Raw genomic sequence first — 8745 nt, 5'->3', positions numbered from 1 at the left:
TGTAAATTTACTGAATATATATATATATATATATATATATATATATATATATATATAATTTTTTTTTTTCAAGAAAAGTTGCATTTTGTGTTGTTTATTTACTTTAATTATTTTCTTGGTGCTTATTATGCACTGATTGAACCACGCTATTTTAAATAGTGTTTTCGAGTTAAATTAAATTTTAACGATATCTCTTTTATTAAATTGTTAGGTGAAAGTACAGAATAGTTACAAAACACCCTCCTCTCCCCATGTTAAAAATGCGTTTCTAAACAATAACCTTATTATTTCAGCACGGTTCAATAAGTGTATAAGTACCATTTTCTTTTGCAATTTCTTTTATCAATAAAAGTTTTTTTTACAAGAAAAATAAATCTTTTTTTAACCATAAACTGTAAGGAAAAGTACAGTTTTTTTCAACAAAAATTACATTTTTGTTTTTTATTTTTTAAGAAAATTGGCAGTAAACGTTTTTTTTGTTTTGCTTTGTAAACAGAAGTTGTTTATTTTTATTGGTAAAGATGAATTATTTTTATGAAAACCGTAAATTGTTAGGTGAAAGTACAGAATTTTTTTTAAAGAAAATTTAAAAATTATTTTTTGTCAACAAATGTTAAAAAAATACACAGAAAAAATGCCCCCCTCCCATCACCACAAAAATAATTAGCAAATTACATTTATTATGCAAAAAACAAACAAAAAATGTCGATTTAGCGTTTCAACATTTGAACAACGCTCGGCTTAATCCTGTGATTGCCAATCGAGCCTGAGCCATAATTGACAGAATATACTGAGGATTCAGGTCAAATTCTGCAAGAGTACCAACTATGCCTAAATAGAACTGGTCGTAATAGTTAAATGAATTCAATAATTTATTGGAATAAGGAATCATAAAAAATTAATAATTAATGAAATTCGTTTTTCAAAGGAGTATGCAAATTAATTAACCTTTATTTAGTAGCTCGCATATCATTAATAAGAAATTTATCTCAACTTATTAATATTGCTGAGTCTCTGTTTTGAATGTTACTTTTCACTGCCTTCGTTCAGGATTGAACTCAGCACCTTTGGGTGACTGTAAACTTTGATACAACGTCTAGGACCACTCCTAGACATTGTATCAAAGTTTACAGTTACCCAAAGGTGCTGAATTATTAATAAGTATATTAAGAAGTTTGTTTAATAATTCTTAAATGGAAAATGTAAGCTTTTATTTATCAATGTAAGTGTGACGAATAATTCGACTTTATTATGTGAACAGATTCTGTGTCTGATCATGGTTTCATACTAAAGCAATGTTTTTTTGTCCCAATCTAGAGTTCCCCTTTTTGGGAAGTTGAAACTTTTTTCTCACTTTAAAAACCAAATTTTATCTAACTCTACCTTCATTTGAATGTAAGTCTTCTTCTTCTTCTTCTTCTTCTTCTTCTTCTTCTTCTTCTTCTTCTTCTTCTTCTTCTTCTATAAGTAGTAGTTAATGAACACACTTTTTCAAAGACACACACACACACATACACACGCACACGCGCGCGCACACGCACACACACACGCACACACACACACACACACACACACACACACACACACACACACACACCTTCTCTCACTTTCTCTGGAAACCGGAGGAATCGTTGCGGAATTACTACATAATAAGATTAAAAATCCATTCTAAATGTTTAGCCTTACTTCATTCTGTTTCTGTTGACATCCCCCAAAGAATGACTAACTAAAAAATATATGCCCATATTTTATCCAAGGCAATGGTGAAAAAAGATTTATGGCCTTTGTAGGTGTGTCTTGTGTAGTGTTTTACCTTTAACTGGACCTTACGTAAAAGATGAGATTATTATCTACTAAAATTCTCAAAATATAATTTATTCCGAGGTCCCTTAACAATTAATTCCAGTGAAAAAACATCAAACGCTTGTTTATAAAAATTACTGCAATAGTTATCTCTTTTAATAGAAAGTTATCCAAGGGAGATAATTAGAACATTACATAAACATTTTGCTTTATTAAAAAAAAACAGATTTTAACATTCATCTCTATAATATTCTGATTGTTCCTTCTTTAGTTAGTCTGTACGTTACACTTAAAAAAAGGTAAAAACAATTTTTGAAGGCCAAACTCCTTCAAAAAGGCCCAATTCGTAAAAATTGGCATAAAAACCCAATTTGGTAACCTTAGATAAGAATATAACAGTCACCTCCCTTTGAAGTAACCTCGTTTTCAAATGTCATTATAATAATATATGATCATTGTAATTTGAAAACAAGCTATGTGACATAGAAATATCTGTGTGTGATATTGCCAACCTAATTAAGAACCTTGATTCCAGTAAAGTAACTTGGAATTCCTATTATAGTGCTCAAAAAGCTTCAACCGGAACTAGCTCTCATACTTACAAAGCTGTTTAAGCGTAGTCTTAAGAAGAATTGCTTCCCAACACCCAGGAAAACCTTATCAGTATGTCCTGTAATTAAAAATTCAGGTAATCGATCATCTCTCTTTCAGTACAGACCAATAAGTTTCCTGTGCATCATGAGTAAGCTGCTGGAACCTGTGTTAAATAGAGAAGTAGTCAACCACCTCAGCAAAAATAACCTCCTTAGTGACATGCTAGATCTACAGCAGATATGCTAACAGTTATATTTCATAGGATTAGTGATTAGTTTCCTTTCTAGAGCAATTGCTCTTGACATATCAAAGGCCTTTGATAAAGGCCTATTTCACAAGATCTCCAGCTACGGTATAGTTGAAAATGTCTTTTCAATTATTAAATCATTTCTCTCTGATAGGCTTCTAAGAGTAGTGGTTGATAGGCAAAAATCAAAATCTCACAGTATTAATGCAGGAGTCCCTCAGGGCTCCATTCTGGGCCCAACTCTCTTCCTGATCAATGATCTCCCAAACCACATCCTAAGATTATTTGTAGACATTTATGCTGATGACACTACCATCTATGGTAACACTTCAAAGGCTGCTGATGTAAGAGCCAAGTACGTCCAAGGATGGAGTACATCCACATCTCGGCGGGAGGTGCTACAAAGATATTATCCTGACTTGACAGAGTTCAAAACAGACTTCATAGCCTAGTGGGGGATGCCCTTTTGTCTTCCCTTCAATTTCTTTCTCACAGAAGAGACATTACGAGCCTATCTCTGTTTTATCATTTTTTCATGGCAAGAGCTTGTCTGAGCTCCAAGCTATGGTCCTCCCTTGCCAAACTTTCACAAAATCACTCATCTACCTGTAATCACTATCAATGATTTCCCTCATTCTTTATCTGTGCCTGTCCATGAACAAAGGCTCTTTCTTAGAACTGCTCTACCGTTTCCCTGCTTTCCAGCTGACTGCAATATGGTTGTCTTCCAACGTGAACAAAAGTTCTTGATGAGCCACCCCCTTAAGTAATTTCATTTACCAAATTTCCACTACTAACGATTACTACGATATTGTCCAATAGACTACTGCACACTCTTTAACCCTTATCCTCGAGTGTCCTCCGGGTCTTGATATGTGGTTACGTCTTTGTAAAAAAATAAAAATCGACATGCAGCGGTACTTTTCTGAAGAAAGAAGTCAGCGAAATGTTATGTATAAAAAAGGAAACATTTGAAAAAAAGGCTAAATAATGAACATTGTCTGCTAAAAGGTGCTGAACTGAAAGAGTAAGTTAAAGATTGTTTGTTAGAATGTGATTTTATTATTTGTATTGAACTATGTAGCACAATATTACTTTCTGAGTATTTATTAGTATTTATTAATTTATCGCATTTGAGTCAGTTCTACATTTAAAATACTATGGACATTATGTTCATAAAAATGTTAATAAATTATTATGTGTTGCATGTTAATGGCGTTTCTATCCTCAAAACTAATTTTTGTGCTATCCAGAAAGATATCAGCTTTATTAAAACATGTTTGTTGATTTAATAGATTTCTGTCCCCATTTTGTAATGATTACATAATTAATTTTATTTAATCTGGAATCTATTCTAAGAAGTGTTGTATCAACACTCTGACTTTTTTAATTAAATTTTCTTTAAATAAAATCTAATTCTTTTGACTCACAATTTCTTTAAATTAATTATTCCATAATAAATTTAACTTAATTAATCAGTATTGCAATATCTTATACCGGAAGTCTTTAATCAATTAGTGGTCATCTTGGATTTATTTGGGGATCTATTTTTATAGAGTTAGTTAGAAAATGGAATAAACATTTTTTTCCTTTGATTTAGTGTAAGTCTTAGTCTTTTATTTATTTTGTTTTAAAATAATTGATATTAATTGATTCAAATGCTCGGATATGTTCTGAGATTTGAGTGTTTTCAATCATGCACTCAAACATAAATAAAAAATGTGCGACTTAATGTCAACACTTCTCCTTTAAGAAAATAATTTCTTGCGAAATATTGTTAGTCATAAATTTCAACAGTCTTTATGATTTGATAACGGAATGACGATAATCAAGTTTAGCCGGAAATAATAACAGATGTTTTATTTTCTATCATTTGTATTCTTCAGACTATTTTTTTCATCTTGAGTGTAATTTTTACAATGTTTCGGTCGATGACCTTCTTTAGGTGTAAAGGTGACTTTTAGGTGTAAAGGTGACCTTCTTAAGGTGTAAAGGTGACCTTTAGATGTAAAGGTGACCTTCTTTAGGTGTAAAGGTGACCTTTTTTTAGGTGTAAAGGTGACCTTCTTTAGGTGTAAAGGTAACCATCTTTAGGTGTAAAGGTGACCTTTAGATGTAAAGGTGACCTTCTTTAGGTGTAAAGATGACCTTTTTTAGGTGTAAAGGTGACCTTCTTTAGGTGTAAAGGTGACCTTTTTTTAGGTGTAAAGGTGACCTTCTTTAGGTGTAAAGGTGACCATCTTTAGGTGTAAAGGTGACCTTTAGATGTAAAGGTGACCTTCTTTAGGTGTAAAGATGACCTTTTTTAGGTGTAAAGGTGACCTTCTTTAGGTGTAAAGGTGACCTTCTTTAGGTGTAAAGATGACCTTCTTTAGGTGTAAAGGTGACTTTTAGGTGTAAAGGTGACCTTCTTTAGGTGTAAAGGTGACCTTCTTTAGGTGTAAAGGTGACCTTTAGATGTAAAGGTGACCTTCTTTAGGTGTAAAAGTGACCTTTTTTAGGTGTAAAGGTGACCTTCTTTAGGTGTAAAGGTGACCTTTAGATGTAAAGGTGACCTTCTTTAGGTGTAAAGGTGACCTTTTTTAGGTGTAAAGGTGACCTTCTTTAGGTGTAAAGGTGACCTTCTTTAGGTGTAAAGGTGACCTTTAGATGTAAAGGTGACCTTCTTTAGGTGTAAAGATGACCTTTTTTAGGTGTAAAGGTGACCTTCTTTAGGTGTAAAGGTGACCTTCTTTAGGTGTAAAGATGACCTTCTTTAGGTGTAAAGGTGACCTTCTTTAGGTGTAAAGGTGACCTTCTTTAGGTGTAAAGATGACCTTCTTTAGGTGTAAAGGTGACCTTCTTTAGGTGTATCTTGTTGAATTGAGGAATTTTTCTGTCAAACTCGGCAATCCGAATACTGAATGCGAGTAGCATACTCTTGTTCCGTCAGCCATGACTGTGCAAGCGTCCTAAGTAATTCGCAATTGTATTTTAAGTCTCACCTGCACTGAGGATTGAACCTTCAGCCTCCAGATGAATGTAACTTACAACTGAATTTTACCAAGTACTTTATCCATCACGCAGATTTACAAATTCGACAGAAAGATTCCCGAGTTCAACAAAATAAACCTGAATAAAATTAGAGGTTACATCGACAGAAACGTGGTGAAAATAAAACTCAAGATAAGGGCAATAGTCTTAAGAATCCAAATAATCCACTAAAAATCAATCCTCATAAAAATAATCAGAAACGTAATTCCAACAAATTGTTTGTCATAAATTTCGCCATGATTTCATGGTTGAATGACGAGAATCAAGTTTGAACAGAAATAATAATATACGGCTTTAGTTTTGCATTTCACAAAGCCATAATCACGTGACAGTTATTTTTATCTGCAGCAAATTTCTATCACGAATTTTCATCGTCGCTGATTATTTTTAGGAGAATGAAAAATTCTCTTGCTTTTCTTTTGTGTGATGAATTCCTGTTTTACCAACACATTGACCGCAGTCGTAGAGATGCTTCGATCTGTGAATATTTAATCACAGTTTAAAGTCCATCAGGAAAGACAAGAAAATGTCAGCATGAATACTGTTTTAATTATGTGCACATTTATTATTAAAAATAAACATGCTGGTGCGGCGTGGTTCCTGGGCTGCCAGATGTCATTTTGGACGATGGCAGCAATTTTATATATTTCAAGGATCACAACATTTTATATGAATTGGCTATAAAAGTCATGCTTTAGTGAAGGAATGAAATGAAATATATATTTGTATATTCACATATTTTCGAATATTGTACTTATATTTTATTTTCTTCAAGTTAATCATCCCGAGGAAGTCTTGAAATAAAGACGAAACGTTAATGAACATATAACTCTGTTCTTTTTCTTTTCTCTCTCTCTCCACACACACACACACACACACACACACACACACACACACACACACACACACACACACACACACACAAGATAAAGAATAAAAGAACAACAATATAAAAATATACACTAATGTATATAAATTTAATCGTTTATTCAATGAGAGTAATACATCAATTAGGAGTGTAAGATAAGTAAACGTTTTATACGTAGGTATTTCGAAGTCTAATGCTTCTCATCAGAAGAAGAGAGAAGATGCTAGGTAACATATGTATTCCATAGTGTTTTCATTTGTCGCCATGTTTGTTTTCGTCCGCGTATGCATTAAATTTTTGCGCGTTTATACATAAATTTTGCATACTCACTTGCACTTTTACACATTAGTTCTGTACACTCATTATTCCATCTGTAGCTATAACATATAGTCACCAGTAATTTCGTATAAAGTTCCGAAATTTTCGAATTTTCGATTTCCGATTCCAATTACGATCTGTTCCAACACTAATATATATGGTTTTCTTATCAATATTCCAAGAGTAATGTTTTTTTCCAGTCATAGCAGACAATAATATAATATGAATATTACAATGCCAAATATACTACATTTGTCTGATGCTGAATGATATTCATCTTATTTAATTTACTCCCTATAATTTATTTTCTCCATTTGATCCTTATTGTATATTAGTTTGAATTTAAATTGTTCTGTATTAAAAATACAATATCTTTGGAATATATTTTTTTTATCTGTCTTCGAATAAATATTTTACTTTATATGCTATTTTTTTTTAATCCAGGGGAGATCACTCTAATTTACTTTTCCAAATATATCTTTTGCTTAGTTATTTCCCTTTATTTATTTTTTTATATATTAACATTTGCTGGCTAATTTGTGGATTATTTTTATGTTACTATATTTATGCTATTAAAGCATTACATTTCTAAAGTATCTCGTTGAAAATTTCCTTTCTTTATATGATCTTTCCTTGTATCTTACTTCCTAGTTAATTAATTCTCATATTTATGTTGCGCTTCTATAGATTTTAGAAATCTATTGTTATCAGTGCTGTACTGCCTCTATTTATGAGTTTACTATCACTCCCTTAATTGTTACTAAAATTGTTTAATCTAACATTATATGTTTGTTATATCTTATTATTTGCTTCGGTTTTAGTTTGTTGATATTTCAAGAGTGAGTTTTCCCATAATTTATATTTGAGTTATATTTTCTATATCAAGCATACGTTATAATCTAATCTCCTTCCCCCCTTTATGTATATTTATTTACTCGTTTATATATATTCTATTTTTGTTATTCTTTTTATTTAGTCTGGTCTAATGTAGGATATATGCAGGCATTCCTGCACTACATCCAGACGCTTATTTAATAAATCTTCCTTATATGTTAATATGTGATATAATTTAATGATACACATGCTACGTATTTTCGATTTATTTGGTTTATATTTACTAACCCTCTCTACTATGAACCATTTTAATTTATATTCAGTTTTATTTCTACGGAGTTTCCCAATCCATTCACCGAGTACTGTGTTGTCTATCTTCTTACGTTTCTTGATTCTATTATTACAATATCGTTATTCTTGTCATTCTCATTATTATTGGTGTTTGTTTCATTATTTTTAACTTGAAGAATATTACGTGCTTACTGAATCTATCTTTGAATTGCCATTTTGTCGGCCCCAAGTATACCTTACTATTGTTTTCAGTTATCATCTCACATTTATGGACAATATCCAAAGTTATGCATTCTGTTCAAGTGGACATTCATCTGGGTTTCTGCAATTGCAGCTTTTTTCACTATCTTGTTCTTGGGTTTCCTTATTCCTATTCTTCCTGATTTTTTTCAATTTTGCATTGTTGGAACTTAGTATAGTTTTGGTTAAATTAGATGAAGAGGAGAAGAAAAGTTTAACTGTAATTTTAGTAATTATTTTGCTTACTTTACATTCTGGGGGAAGTGTTTATCAATAATTTGGTAAAATTCTTTCGGAATGTTATTTTTGACGTGGTCACTCTACGGCGGATCAAACCAGATATGGTTCCTTCGTTTGTTTTTCCCCTTATTTTCTCTCATTATTACTTTTTGTAGTTTTTTTTACCATTTCATTTTTTCTTTTAATTCTTCCTTTACTAGTTCTATTCATAGCCACATTATATGATATTACATTCGACGGTTTATTAATTTTCCCCCATCTTTGTTTCTATTTTGAA

Source organism: Euprymna scolopes, chromosome 44, assembly GCF_053919585.1.
Source record: "Euprymna scolopes isolate OS-2025 chromosome 44, ASM5391958v1, whole genome shotgun sequence".
Classification (NCBI taxonomy): Eukaryota; Metazoa; Mollusca; class Cephalopoda; order Sepiida; family Sepiolidae; genus Euprymna; species Euprymna scolopes.
The sequence above is the reverse complement of the archived record's forward strand: the minus strand, read 5'-3'. Positions refer to the sequence as shown.